The 15674-nt window shown below is 41.5% G+C and overlaps 2 non-coding genes across 2 annotated transcripts; one reads left to right on the top strand and one right to left on the bottom strand.

Annotated features, from left to right (window-relative positions):
• Positions 1-5199: 5199 nt before the first annotated feature.
• Positions 5200-5306, top strand: LOC120281427. Its single transcript, XR_005542570.1, has one exon. It is a non-coding gene; the product is annotated as a small nucleolar RNA R71 (small nucleolar RNA).
• A 5310-nt stretch (positions 5307-10616) lies between these two features.
• Positions 10617-10722, bottom strand: LOC120281882. The gene has a single exon (XR_005542824.1). It is a non-coding gene; the product is annotated as a small nucleolar RNA R71 (small nucleolar RNA).
• Between the last annotated feature and the right edge of the window lie 4952 nt (positions 10723-15674).

Raw genomic sequence — 15674 nt, 5'->3', positions numbered from 1 at the left:
AAAGATGGTAGTAGCTTCACACATCCTCTAAGGTAGCCCTTTCCGAAGCGGCTGCTAAGGTGGCTTTTACACTTTTGACGTGGTAGCTCTTTCTATCAGGGTGGTAGCTTTCACTCATCCTATGAGATAACTCTTTCTCTCATTAGGGCATAACTAGTATCTGACTTATGAGAGTAGCTTCATACTTCATAGGTGGTAGCTCTTTTCTACCCAAAAATGAACAACTAAACAATATATCTTTTCAATGAAGGAAACAAGAGAAATAAAAACTACTTAGTCCCTTAAACATCGAACTTGAGTTTCCAAAAGAGTTTCCATGAGTGAGTGGGTGCAACAAGTTTCAATCAGGAAAAAAATTCCTAGAAATTACTAAAAGCATCGAATATTAAATGTTAAAAATTCTCCTAATTCAAGAATACAATCATTGCAACTAAGGTGAACCGCCATTGGCTACGTGAGCATGTATGTCAATCAAAACTTATGTAAAGGACGTGTGCAAAAGTGAACTCCCCCACACTTAAGATGTACATTACCCTCAATGTACACATGCAAGCACAATAGAAAATATAGCAATCAAGAAAATATGTGGGAGTGGCAATTGAAACAATACTCTCTTGATTTCGAGTGTTGCATTTGATGGAGCTAAATTGTGGGAGTGAAGTTCCAACAAGTTGTGAAGCACACGGCCAAGTGTAAAACACCTTGATCTGTATCCATGACCAATCCTCAATCCATACCGACAAGACCATCCGCACCCATACACAAGGGGTTCAATGAAGCTCAACGAAAAATAAAAATAACTCGAGTATATAAACATAAAGCAATGAAATACAACTCGAGACAATGAAAATAAAAGATAAACTCAGAAGGATGATCCTTTTTGAGTGTACAAGACCAAAAATATAATACAAAAAGTAAAAATATGAGAAAAATAAAAAGAAATGAAAAAGATGCCTCAAGCGCCGGTGTCATCCGCGGGTTGGCTCTCTGCTCGGTCGGTGCTAAATCGAACATTGCCGGCGGAGATGGCAATGGTGATGCTGGCAAGGACTGAGAGGTCCTCGGTCTCGGAATGAAGGGTGAGGACGATCTCGCCTAATAACCGCAGATGGTGTCAAGACGTGCCATCACCCCTCGTGACATCAGGTAACCTCGGTAGCCCGAACCTCAGCTGATCTCGGTCCAAAGCACACCCACCTCATTCTCGAGCTTCTCAAGATGATCATAGGCTAGGAAAGAGAAAAATATGCGCATCGGGTGGCTCCTATGTCGCTATGGTGCCCTAGTCTCCATCGCTAAAAACCGAGACTCGGGGCTTGGCGTGAACCCTCTCGTGGTATCTTCTACCTCCTCCGCGTCCCCGGGTATACTTAGCGAGAATGTAGTGCTCCAGTCCCCATACATACGCATTCAACCCCATCATCCTTATTGTATCTAGCCCAAGAGGGAAGGGGCAACCGCCTTTTGGCTCCTCAAATAGCGTCCAATAGGTCCATCCCCATGATGAGTCTAGTGATGTAAGGGCAAGCGAATAATACTCCCACTCGCACATATTAGCCCTGGTGCCTCAAAAACTCTGCTACCATGTGCCACAGGTGAATCGGCTCGTTCTAGACCATAGAATATAAATAGAGTAACTCCCCGCGGCTCAAAAACAACTCGGGTGGCTGCCGCCTAGGCCATTCACGGATATGCTAAGGATCGAGTGCAAATATCTATATCTCAACTGGGACAACCATGAGGCCTTGACACTCCCTCGGCTCATGCTGCCCTCTGCCTACATGAAGCTTGGTATGCTCGCCGGTCGTAGGTATCGATAATTTATCGGCAAGTGCCCATACTCCTCTGTTTTTGTGTATGTCTCATCATACAAGTTCATTAGGACGAAAAACTCAGTGACACTCATACTGAACTGATGTCCAAATGCTCTAAACTGTATGACATCAATACTATCGAAACTCCTATATGCCCGATTGAACTCGAAGGAAGCCAATACCTCCAGCGTCAATATGCGGATAGCTCGCTCTCGGATCGATAATAATCTCCTCCACCTTCCTATGGCCAGCAGCTCGTCAATCTCATCGACCAACTCATCACCTCGCTGAACCTCTCTCATCGCACTCAAGTCCACAAAACGAGACTGTCCAAACCTGAGTCTCGATAACCACTAAAATCGAGTCCGATGCTCGGTGTTCAAAAACTCAATATGTTCTAATTAAGGTGATGTCTCCCTAGGACGCTTACCCTCTTGCTTTTTCGAACGAGGTGCCATATCTGTAAGAATTAAAGAAGAAACAATCAAAGAACCTCACAAGAGAATACTACAGAAGTCCACTCGGTCGTGTGAAAATTCCACACGGTCGTGTGGATCCACGGGGCATGAAAACCGCACGGACACATGTTAGAATCCCAGAAATACATCATCAACTCATGCCTAAACTCTTCCTAAACAAGACCAACCCACAAAAGCATAGGAATGAAGCAGTATTCACTATTTTTAATCAATTAAATTCAAGAATTGACTGAAGTAAACAAGAAAATAAGGGTTTACCGACAAGTTAAAGATGTAAAATGTAGAATAGGCTGGAAATTTGAGTAGAAACTTGTTCTAAATCGAGGTCACGAAGCTCGGAGAGTAATAGAGAGTGTTTTCCGAAGGATTTAGAGTATAATGTTGAAGAGACGCGAAGAGATTTTTAACAAAAACCCGCGATCTCTAGGAATTCTCAAGACATCCACATGGGCGGTAGAAATTACCCACGCCCTGCAGACTCCATCGGAGAGACCCACACCGGCAGACGCATGCCCTTGTGTGCTCTCAGGAAAAAACACTCTATGCTTTTGAACACAACCACATGGGAGTGTGGAAATTCACCACGCCCAGATGCCCGGCTACTACGTGGACAAACGCATGCCTTGTGGCTCCTCTGTCTAACCCGAGAAGAACTCTGTAAGTGTGTCACAAACCGTGCGGAAATTACCCACGGGCGTGGACTTTCACTAGACCGGACTCACAGGGGTACTCACACGCCGTTATGTATTCTCAGGATGGAGGAGAACTCTTTTGCAGTGATCTACACAGGGGTGTAGAAATTATCCATTCCCATGTGTTTATCATAGGGTCATTCATAGGGGCGAGTCCACGCCCCTGTGTTTATCATAGGGTCATTCATACATGCAAACACTAAACTAAATTCTAGAAAACAGTAAAGACTTGGGTTTCCTCCCAAGAAGCACTTGTTTTATGCCACTTAGCTTGATGTACCTTATCTTACCTCATAGGGGCTCATAAAATGAAGGTTTCCTCTTACCCATGACTTGGAAGTATGATGAATATAGTCTTCAAGGTAGATGAAGAGTTATCGAGCTTGTTACCATTGAGGGATCGTACCCCCATTCCATTCTTGCACATCCCCAACAGCCTTGGGGCGCTTTCTTGTATGCCTCCTTGCCCGCTTCATCTTCCGTAGCATCTTCTTCACGATCCCCGGAGTAGATAGTACCTTCTCTCCTCGACCAAGCATCATCACCTTTTCGCTCTCCACTCTTGGTCTAACAACCCCTTGTACGGGTCCGGATTCATCATTTCCTCGCATATTCATCGATTAGTTCATCAAGACTCGCCAAGAAAAATACAGTAGTATCATCAAAGTCAAGAGAATGTCGCATGGCTTCAGCAAGGCGGTATGTAAACTTGTTATCTCCAACCCTCAGTGTTAAGTCCCCGCCGTCCATATCAATAAGTGCCTTGGAAGTGCATAAGAATGGCCTTCCAAGTATCAAAGGAACATCTACATCCTCATCGACATTCAACACTCACGTAAGTCTACAGAAATATGTACTTGTCCACCCTTGACAAGCATCGCCTTCAATGATGCCCTTCGGATGTCTCACCATTCTATCCGCCAATTGCAATGCCATCCGAGAAGGCGTAGGCTCTCCCAAGCCTAGCTTCGCAAGAAAGAGTATGGCATGACATTGATATCGGCCCCTCGAATCCGCTTAATGCCATCTCTTCACCCAAATTGCCAATGTTGTACGGAATCACAAAGCTTCAAGGGTCTTTCCTGTTGTTCGCATATTCTTCTCGCAACATCAGCCGCACAAGAGGCATCTAAGATCACCGATGCACTCTCCTCCAACTTCCTCTTATTGGTCAAAAGGTCCTTCAAGAATTTTGCATACTGAGGCAATTGAGACAACACCTCCACAAAAGGAATGTTGATGTGCAATTGTTTAAATAGTCCCAAGAACTTTTTTTGTTGCTTATCATTTTGGTCGTTCTTCAATCTTGAAGGATAAGGGATTCTTACCTTGTAAGGTAGGGGTGTCACTTTTTTCTCTTTGTTAGCTTTCTCCTCAACCTCCACGACCTCGGGTGCTTCAACAGTGGTCTTCTCACTTGGAAGCCTATCCTTGACCTCACGACCACTTCTCGAAGTGATTGCCTTCACATATTCTCTCAGGTTAGTTTCAGTGTTACTCGGCAAGCTTCCTTGTGGTCTCTCCGATAGAGACTTCACAATTTGCCCAACTTGATTTTCTAAATTGTGTAATGAAGCGGTGTGGTTGCAAAGTGTAGCCGTGACTGATTGAAACCGTATATCCGATGATTGCACAAATCTAGTCAAGGCTTTCTAAGTCGGTCATTAGGGTTTCCAAGCCCCGAAACTCGCCTCCCATGTTCGGGGCTTGTTGTTGGAAACCCCGAGAGTGCTATGGCCTTTTGTTGCGCTTTGATTGTTCCAAGAAAATTTTGGGTGGTTCCTCCAACCTAGATTGTAGGTGTTGCTATAAGTATTACCTTGGTTTCTCATTACATTACCCACAAAGTCAATTTTCTCAATGGAGGATGTACCATCAACGGCTATCAGGCAATCAGATAGGGCAAGTCCTCCTCCACATCCATCACAACTCGTTATGGCCTCCAATCCATGAGAAGTTAGAGTGTCTAACTTCTTACTCAATGCCTTCACTTGGGCTGCCAACGATGTAACCACATCAATCTCATGGATGCAGGCCACTTTCTTCTTCTCCCTAGCATTCCATTGGTAGCTATTTAAACCCATTTCTTCAATTTACTGTCGGGCTTCTCCGGGGGTCTTGCTACCTAAGGTACCTCCAACTGCTGCATCAAGTAAGTGTATTGTACTTGGGTTCAAACCATTATAAAAAGTTTGAATGATCATCCACTCTAGAAACCTATATTGAGGACATTTTCTCAGAAGTTTGTTGAACATTTCCCATGTCTCAAATAGAGACTCCATTTCCATTTACACGAAGGAAGAAATCTCATTCCTAAGCTTTGCAGTATTTTTCTGGGAGGGAAATATCAGCAAGAAAAGCTTCCACCATGTCCTCCCATATAGTGATTGATGCTTTTAGGTAATGAGTGTAGCCACTGTTTCACTCTCCCTTTCAAGGAAAATGGGAAGGCCCTCAATCTGATAGCATCATCTGTAACTCCATTGATCTTGAGCATGTCACACACCACCAAAAAATTTTCTATGTGGTTGTTTTGGATCCTCATCGGCCAAACCATTAAACTCAGACTCGACCATCGCATACGCAAGGGGCATTGTTAAGTTTTTGGCGCCGTTGCGGGACTAGGCATTTAGAAATACTGTGCACTTTGTTATCTTAGCCATTCATATATTCATTATATTTTACATTTCCTTATTCTATCACAATTCTGATTCATTTTCTTTCTTTTGGTGTAGCTCCAGCTTATGCCCCGAGGGAATCCTTCGAATTTCATTGAACGTGATCCTGAACTTGAACGTACACTCAGAAGAAGGGGTAAAGAACCTATGTAAGAACCGTCTAATCAAGCTGAAATAGAACTTGAAGGGTCAGATAATATGCAGAGCAGAATGAACAACAGAGAACACTTTCTGACTATGCAAGACCCTCAGTTTTGGGCACACAATACTATAGCAGGTATTGTAACAAAGCACTGTAGTAATTTACTGTAGCACTTATGTACACAGCCAGTAGAAAATCAGATTTCCAGAAATCCACACGAGCGTGTGTTGATTTCACACGCAAGTGTGGATTCCTGATTCTAGCCTATATAAAGCCGCAAACAGTCTAATTTCAGGATCCATCTTTCATCCTTTCTTCTATCGTTTCTCTAACTTTTAGGAAGTTGGCGGCTAGGGTTTAGAGAGGCTTTGGCAAGTATTTTGGTGTGATTCTACAGCTTTGACACCACATTTCTCTTGGAAGATAGTTATTTTATGAGCTTGATTAACGAGAGGACGCGATCTTGCTAACTTTGCTCAAGTCCGAACACATGAGTGTGACTGCGTTTGTGCCCCTCGAATTTACATAATCCATTGATCATAATGGAGGTTGGCACACACTCATATGTCTTTGAGCACAACTGGGGTCTTCTAGTGTGTTCACTTCAAGTTCCATCAACATAATGCATTCACAATCTACTTTGGCACCTTTTCTTCTATTTGGCTCCACAATCCTATATGTGCAAAAAGAACACAAAAAGCACAAGTATTAGCTATAAAAACCAGATAAAAGTAATGATCATCGTAATAAAAGAATACTTCGTATTCTTAGTACACAAACACTTATCAGTTTCTTTAATTGATGTATTTAATTGAGTTTCAACCTTAAATGCTTGTCCTTGTGGATGAGTGATACACCATGAGGGTTAGACAAAGCATGGTTGGAGAGGGTCTAGAGGGTGAGTCGAGAGGTAGCGGAACGTCCCCTTTCCCTTCCGATGTGATTTATCCTACCTCTACATTCCAAGAGTTCTTTGCGGTCATGATAGAGTGAAGTTCTAAGAGACAAACTCGGCTGGGGCTTAGTGGCACAAGCAACAAAGTGAAGTATTGAAGTAATCCTTAGTGCTAGGTCTTAATTGTGACTAGGGTCTTTCCCTCGACCAAAGGGTTAGATCTATATTAGAGAATAGGGGTTATCACTTGGAATCCCCAAATCTACATGCAATCCCACATAGTGTGAGGCGTCGAGAGTATCCCTTTCGACCGGGGAATAGTGTGAGGGTTAGTCATGTGACCTTAGGTTTGGGACCGCATGCTTTTAGGATTTGTACAACTCATTAGACATCGCTAGGGAGGCATAATGAGGAGTCTTGCACTTAAAACAGAGTCCCTATGGTAAGCAATGTCAGGGTGCCCCATTTTCTATTGATTGCCTCTCCTATCATTCTATTGTGTCTCTTTCTTCTTTACTTTATTTCTATTTTGCATTGACATTGTTCACACCCACTCTTCAATCATCTTCAGTATAGTTAAATTGTAATACTTGTGTTTTTGATCACTATTCTCTGTGGATACAACTACCCACTCTCCAGGGTATTTTATTACTTTGATAACCCGTGCACTTGCAAAGACACACATGCAAGGGTGTGTTATTCCCTATTTTCTCCGATCTCGCACTTGGGCACTATTTTAGAGACATTGATTTTGGTTATGAGGAGTGCTTCTAATTTGAACCTACTTGACTTGTGTGTTTTAGGTACATCAAGCTCGTGACATTAAACAAGCGCTTCTTGGGAGGCCAACCCAAGAAAAAAAATTCATATTTTCCTGAGCTTGAATCTTTAGTGCTTGTTTTGTAGTTTTGTTCAAGTTAGAAGCAAATTGCTCAACGTGTCTTGGATTTTTCATGTGTTGGTTGGTTGTTTGTCTTCTTAGATACTCACTTTTTACTTCCTAGATCATATTTATACTTGAGCTTAACAACAAGAAACAATAAAAACTCTTCTCAAAATTTTCTAGGATTCTTTTAGGCTACTTACACCCGTAAGAAGGGTCGTAAGCCTCAGATAGAAAGCCTTATGAGCATCTTACACGTATAAGCTACCCAACAAGATGGTTTGAGAGTCTTATGAGTGCACTTATGACAAGTGGTTCTGGTAAGAACAGTTTAAAGTTTCTTACAGGTGTCTTACACCCGTAAGAGAGGCCGTAAGGGTCATCTAGAGCACTTTATAGGTAAACTTGAAAATCTTATAGCCTGTAACCTCCATTGTATATAACATAGGTTCTTTATGGGCACTTTACATCTGTAAGCTTGACCCTAAGTGCAAGACAAAGGACTTTATGGGCTACAATATAACAAACCTTACAGTCATAACTTAGGTTGTAAAGGAGAAGTATCCTTACGGGGTAGGTTTTACATTCGTAAGCACCATATAGTTGTTCATTAAGAGAGACTTACGACTGTAGCTTACTCCCGTAAACTACCCACAATGACCTAGTTTTTTTGTGACATCGGTGACCTTTAATCTTCATTTTGAATTCTATCTCACCGGATTATGATCACCGGTGCCTTCTTCTCCTACCATTCTTTTTCCCTCGTCCTTTGCTTCTGTTTTTGGGTGATTTTGCACGGTTTTGGACAGCTCCCGAATATCCTTACAGGCTAATTTTTCAAATTCTTCTTTGCATCTAAGGTAGTCCTCATTTTTCATGATTCTTGTGATAATTAACCAAAATCTTGCATGAAAATGATTGTTTGTATGTTTAACAATGCTTGATTGTTGTTTGAAAGTTGGATTTGTAAATTTTGAGCTCTATTGTATAGGAGGGGTCTTTACAGCTTATAAGTGCTTGTGTATGCATATTATTGAGCATGTTTTACTTATAATGAGCATTGCTTTTATCAGGTTTTATCGCTCATTCATGTGTTTTTTCTTTTTTTGTGTATTCAGGATTGTGGAGGAAGTATAAGAAGAAAGTAAGCGAAAATAGGTCATGAACACAGGTTTTGAGTTTTTTCTTGGGTGGAACAAGTGTCAAAAAATGAGCCGTGATCAAACTCATGAGGGTGTGTGCCAACTTCCAAAAATGTGCAAATCTATCTACAAATTGGAAGGGCGCAAAGGCAGTTACAAACTCATGTTCTAGCTTGTGCAGAGTTTTCGAGAGCGTCATTCGACATGACCTACCGCACGGGTGTGTGCCCAATCGTGTGGCCTCAATGGAAGAAAAGGAATTCAGTTTCACTATGGCATTTACTATAGTAAAGTGATGTTCACGGAGCTGTAGCTATTATCGTTTACGAAGTGTGAAATTCAAAAAACTAGAGAGTCCAAACGCCTGTGTGAATAATCCACATGGGCGTGTGAAATGCTGATTTTATCATTATAAAAGGCCACCTAGAAGAGTTATTTGGGGGTCATTTTTCCTATCTTTGGGAGAGTGCTCGGCTAGGGTTTGGAGGAGGTTTTTGCTATGTTTTGGAGTATGTCTGGTCTGTTCAACATCGATTTTCTATGAAATAAAGTTATTAGGGAGCTTTCGATGGCATTGTTTCGGTGAGATGTGCCCTATTCTTGATGGAGGAGTCTTTGGAGAAGGAGAAGCGACTCTTGGAGACCATCATCATGGACAACAAGGGGGTTATTCTTATGGATAGTTTGCATTTATGTTTGATTTATTCTTTGATCTTCCATTGCTCCATGGAGAGCTAAACCACTAGTGGGTGCTTGAACTTGGAAACCCTAGGATGATTTCATTTCATTGACTTTTATCATGTTTCTTTCAATTAATATTTTTAATCGAGTTTCAATCTTGAACTCTTATGGTTTGATTTTCCCTTAGAGTGACACTAGGGTTGAGAATCCATCTAGGCACCCTTTTGATGAGTGACGATCACCATTCAGGTTAGACTTAGCAAGATTGAAGAGGGTTGAGAGGGTGAGTTGAGATGTAGCGTAGCGCCCCTTTTCCCTTTCGATGTGATTTGTCCTACCTCCATATTCCAAGAGTTCTTTGCAATCATAATAGAGTGAAGTGTTGATAGATCTCCTTCATCGGGCTTAATTACTTCCACACCCCACTTTATCATTGAGTGTTTCTTCCTTATTAACATTTGCTTATTTTCTTACCATTGTTATTTCATTAACATCTTAAAAATAATCACCCCTTGATTATCACCTTAGCTGACTAGCAATACTACTTGTTTCTAGAATCTATTCCCTATGGATTTGACTACCCATCCCTTGGGTACTTTATTACTTCGACACCCATGCACTTGCGGTACATATACAAGGGTGTGTCCAGTTTTTGGCACTGTTGTAAAAAAAATAGGCATTTTTAGAAACATTTATAATTTGCTATTTTAGATATTTATCATTTAGTCCATTTCATACTTTCTTATTCTTCCATCGTTATGATTTGTTTTTCTTTTATTAATTTCAGCTCCAAGTTTTGACCTGAGGAAACCCTTCAGTAGGCAGGGTATAGGAACTTGTACAAGAACAAAAGCTGTACAAGAAAAGACTATCAAGTTGAGATAGAAGTTGAAGGCTCTGATAATATGGTTGAGTAGAATGATCAACAGAGGAGACTCTTTGATTATGCAAGACCCACAGTTCTTGTCACATAGTCCAGTATTGTTAGGCCACTAATTACAGCTCAGAGTTTTGAGCTTAAGCCAGGCTTTATCCAAATGGTACAGTTAATAAGGTTACAGATGATGCCATACGGTTGAGGGCCTTCCCATTTTCATTAAAGGAAAGAGCAAAACAGTGGTTGCACTCATTACCTCGAGCGTCGATTACTACATGGGAAGAGATGGTGGAAGCTTTCCTTGCTCGATACTTCCCTCCTGGAAAATCTGCGAAGCTCAGGAATGAGATATCTTCCTTTGTACAAATGGAATTGGAGTCTCTCTTTGAGACATGGAAAGGTTCAAAGATCTCCTACAGAAATGTCCTCAACATAGATTCTCCGAGTGGATGATTGTCCAAACTTTCTACAATGGGATGAATCCAAGCATAAAATAGTTAGTTAACGCTGCAGCAAGGGGTTCCTTAGGAAGTAAAATCCCAGAAGCCGCTCAACAACTCATAGAAGAAATGGTTATGAACACTTATCAATGGAGTGCTCGTGACAAGAAAAAGCTAGCCAGTCTTCATGAGATTGATGCAGTCATATCCTTAGTAGCCCAAGTGGAGGCATTGAGCAAGAAGTTAGACACTCTAACTTCTCTAAGAGTGGCAGCAGTGATGAAATGTGATGGATGTGGAGGTGAACATACCTCAGCCGACTGTCCTATTTTCATTGGTGGTGCAGCACCTGTTGAGCAGGTGGATTTTGTAGGGAATGCTGTGAAAGGACAAGGCAACCCCTATAGAAACATGTTCAATCCCGGGTGATGAAATCACCCAAACTTCTCTTGGAGCAATCAGGGGCAGTCTAGAGCTACAGCTCCACTGGGATTTTAGCAACCACAAGCTCCAAGTTTGAACAATAGAGTTTTAGGTCTAGAGAATCAGACTATAGATTTGGAAAATGCATTAACTAAGTTTATCCAAATATCTGACACACGCTTTCAGGGCATGGAGACTACACTTTGTAACCACACTACATCTTTGCACAATTTAGAGAATCAAGTGGTACAGATTGCGAAGTCACTTTCAGAGAGATCTCATGGGAGTCTACCTAGCAACACTAAGACCGACACGAGGGAAAAGTTGAAAGCAATTACTTTGAGGAGTAGTCGTGAACTTGAGTATAAGACTCCAGTTAAGAAAGTTGCTCATGAATCACCCAAGGAGAAAAAAATTAAGAGAAAGGATAAAGACAACGAGGTGGCACCCCAACCTTACAAACCATGAATTCCTTACCCCTTAAGGCTGAAGAATGATGAGAATGATGAGCAGTGCAAGAAATTTCTGGGCCTCTTCAAGCAGTTGCACATAAACATCCCATTCATGGAGGCATTGTCACAAATACCCCAGTATGTGAAGTTCTTGAAGGACCTCTTGACCAACAAGAGAAAATTAGAGGAGAATGTAGCTATGATTTTAGATACATCATGATCGGCGGTGCTATAGAAGAACATGCCGAACAAGATGAAAGATCTCAGAAGCTTTATCATTCAATGCAATAATGGTAATTTCAGTGAAGAAAAGGCATTGGCATATTCAGGGGCCAGTATTAATGTAATAACTTACGCATTCTTTTAAAAGCTAGATTTGGGAGAACTAAGACCTACTTGTATGACACTCCAGCTAACTGACTATTCATTAAGGCATTCGAGGGATATTGTTGAAGATGTACTTGTCAAGGTGGACAAGTATATATTTCCTGCATATTGCATAGTAATTGATGTGGACGAGGATGTTTAGGTTCCATTGAACTTGGGAGGCCGTTCTTGCGCACATTCAATTCTCTTATTGATATGGACGGCAAGAAAATGACACTTAGGATCGGGGATGAGAAGTTGACTTATCGTCTCACCGAAGCCATGCGACATTCTCTTGATTTGGTTGACACCTTGTATTTTCTTGATACCACTAATGAGCTAATTTATGATTATGTACAGGAGATGCTATTTCCAGATCCATTTGAAGGATGGCTAGTACAAGAAAGAGAGAATGAAGAAGTTTCATCATTTGCTATAATTGAAAAGGTTCATCAAGCTACTTGGAAATTATGAAGCAATTTCTCAACAAGTTGAAGAGGTCAAGACATCGCTGCAAGAAACATTCCAACACTTGCTGGGATGAGAATAGACAAGATAAGAGTGATACTCCCTTATTCGATAACAAGTTCTATCACTCTACCTCTAACATGAAAAATTTATGTTCATCATGATTTAAAGTTGCAGGTAAGGGGACATATTGTCTATATGAACCACCTTGAGGTAAGCACCAGGTATATCAAGCTCATGACATAAAACAAGCGCTTCTTGGGTGGCAACCCAAGTTTTCTTTGTTTTTCTAGGTCTTAGTTTATTTTTTGCAGTAATAATTGCCATGGAGTCGATGTTTTTAATATTATGGGTGTTGTGTTTTCTTTTTTATCCTTAGTAATTCATTGTGGTTTATTGCCAATGGTGAGGTTTTAGGTTGTTTGATTGTGTGTTCACAGGTATATGGTTAGTTCTGTATCGTATTTTAAACTTTCTGTAGTTCATAATAGTGTTTCAGAATTTTTTTTTGCACAATCTGTAGTTTTGAACTAATCCAGGAAATTCACATGGGTGTGTGGAAGCATTCAGAGAAGTTTTTCTACATCTAAAGAGCTCACAAGGGCGTGTGGATGTCCCTGTGACCTCCCCTGTAAATCCAGACGGGCGTGTGGAATTTCCACACAGACATATGGATATGTTCAGAGAATTTTTGGTAATCTAGATAATATTTAGTGGTGTATAAGTGGCCCTGTGGTCTCCCCTGTGATTCTTTAGGTTGGACCCACAGGCGTGTGGAAATTACCCATGCCCGTGTGAAATTATCCTGAGGCTCGAGTGCGTTTCAGAGATTCATAGGGCGTGTGGATGCCCCTGTGACATTCCCTGTGGAGACCCACGAGCGTGTGACTTATCCACACATCCGTGTTGATGTGTTTAGTTTAAAAAGGCGAGCGTCCCTCAATCTCAATTCGCACATTTTCATCTTGACGCCTCTCTGACACACCCCTTGCGTGTGTGTACCGTAAGTGTACGGGTTGTCGAAGTAATAAAGTACCCTGGTGAGTGGGTAGTCGAATCCATAGAGAATAGTGCTTAGAAGCACAAGAATTTCTATTTAACTATAAGGAAGATGATTTAAGAGTGATTTCAACAATATCAATGCAAATATAAATAAAGTAAAGAAGAAAGAGACACAATAGAATAATAGGAGAGGCAATCAATAGAAAATTGGGCACCCGGACATTGCTCACCCTAGGACTATTATTTCAAGTGCAAGACCAATCATTATTTTTCCTAACTGATGTCTAATGAGTCATGGAAATCCTAAGACACATAGTCCCAAACCTAAGGTCAATAGTGACTAACCCTCACACGATGCCCCGACGGAAAGGGATACTCTCGACGCCTCACACTGTGTGGGGTTGCATGAAGATTTGGGAACTCCAAGTAATAAACCCTATTACCTAATATAGATCTAACCCTTTGGTAGAGGCGTATGACCCCAAGTCACAATTAAGCCCTAGTATTAAGGATTACTTCAACACATCACTCTGTTGCTCGCGCAACTAAGCCCCAATGGAGTTTGTCTCTTAGCACTTCACTCTATTGTGACCACAAAGAACTCTTGGAATGTGGAGGTAGGACAAATCACATCAGAAGGGAAAGGGGATATTCCGCTACCTTTCAACCCTCTCCACCTAGCTTTGTTTAACCCTCGTGGTGTGTCACTCATCCACAAGGATTACCAAGATAGATTCTCAACCCTAGTGTCACTGTAAAGAATAATCAATCAATAAGCATTCAATGTTGGAACTCAATTAAAAACATCAATTAAAGAACATAATGAAAGATCAATGAAACAAAATCATCCTAGGGTTAACAAGTCTAAGCACCAACTAGGGGTTTAGCTCTCTATGGAGCAAGATACAATCAATAATGAAATCAAATGTAAAAACATGCAATCCATAAGTAAAACCCCCTCGTAGTCTGCATAGATGGTCTTGTCAAGTTACCTCATCTTCTCCAAGGGTTTCCTCATCATGCCTAGGGCACACCTCACCAAATCGATGTCGGCGAAAACTTTCCTAATAACTATCTTCCAAAAGAACACGGTGTAGAAGGCCGTAGAGCCACTCCAAAGACTTAGCCAAAGCCTCTACAAACCCTAGCCTCGAGCACCTACAAAGATGGGGAAAATATGAGAAAAGGATCTCCCAAAATGTCTGAGATTGCGGCTTAAATAATGTTGGAATCGGGTATCCACACGGGCTTGTGGAATTTCTAGGAAACTGATTTTCTGCAAGCTATGAATAGTAACTGCTACATTAATTTGCTACAATACTTTGCCAAAATACTCCTGAGTCCACACTTTTTATCGAGGCCACATGAATTGGCATATATCCATGTGGTATATCGCATTGTGTCTTCTATCCACATTAACGAAGATCTTGCTAACATTGCACAAGTTGAAACACCCGAGTGTAACTACCTTTGTGCCCCTCCAATTTGTATATTTGCTCGAGCATAATGGAGGTTGGCACACACTCGCATGTCTTTGAGCACTACTTACATCCTCACGTTTGTTTAATGACAAGATCCCCTTGCGTATATCCCGCAAGTGCCCGGGTTTGTCGAAGTAATAATCCCGGATGAGCGGGAATCGAATCCACAAGGAGTAGGGAATAAAAACACTTAATCCACTTCTTATCTATGTGTAAGATCAGTAGTGATAAGTGTGACAATGATTCAATTCTCAAAAGTAAAAACAACAAGTAAGAGAGCACGAGTAAAGGAGGAGGTAAGGAAATCGATAAAGATGGGGTACTCGGATAATGCTCCGCCTAGGACAATCGTTCAAGTGCAAGAATCCTCTATTATGCTTCCTAATCAATGCAATGGTGAGTCGTGGAAATCCTTAAATACATAGTCCCAAATCTAAGGTCAACTATGCCTAACTCTATACATGTCCCGGAGGAGAGATTAGATAATCTCTCAACCTCGCGACTCGAATAGAGTTCCAATGAGCTCTAGGGATTCCAAGTGATAAATCTCTTCCTAATTATAGACCCTAACCCTTTGGTCCGGTGGAAGGTCCCTAACCACGATTAAGCCCTAGATACTAAGATCACCTCAACGCTTCACCCGCTGCACGCACAACTAAGCCCCCAGCTGAAGTTCGTCCCCTTAGACCATTCACTCTATTATGGCCGCAAAGAACTCGAGGAACGAGGTAGAATCTATCACGCCGGAGGGAAAGGGAC

This window comes from Dioscorea cayenensis, chromosome 2, assembly GCF_009730915.1.
Source record: "Dioscorea cayenensis subsp. rotundata cultivar TDr96_F1 chromosome 2, TDr96_F1_v2_PseudoChromosome.rev07_lg8_w22 25.fasta, whole genome shotgun sequence".
NCBI lineage: Eukaryota > Viridiplantae > Streptophyta > Magnoliopsida > Dioscoreales > Dioscoreaceae > Dioscorea > Dioscorea cayenensis.
This window is presented reverse-complemented; position numbering and strand designations above follow the sequence as displayed.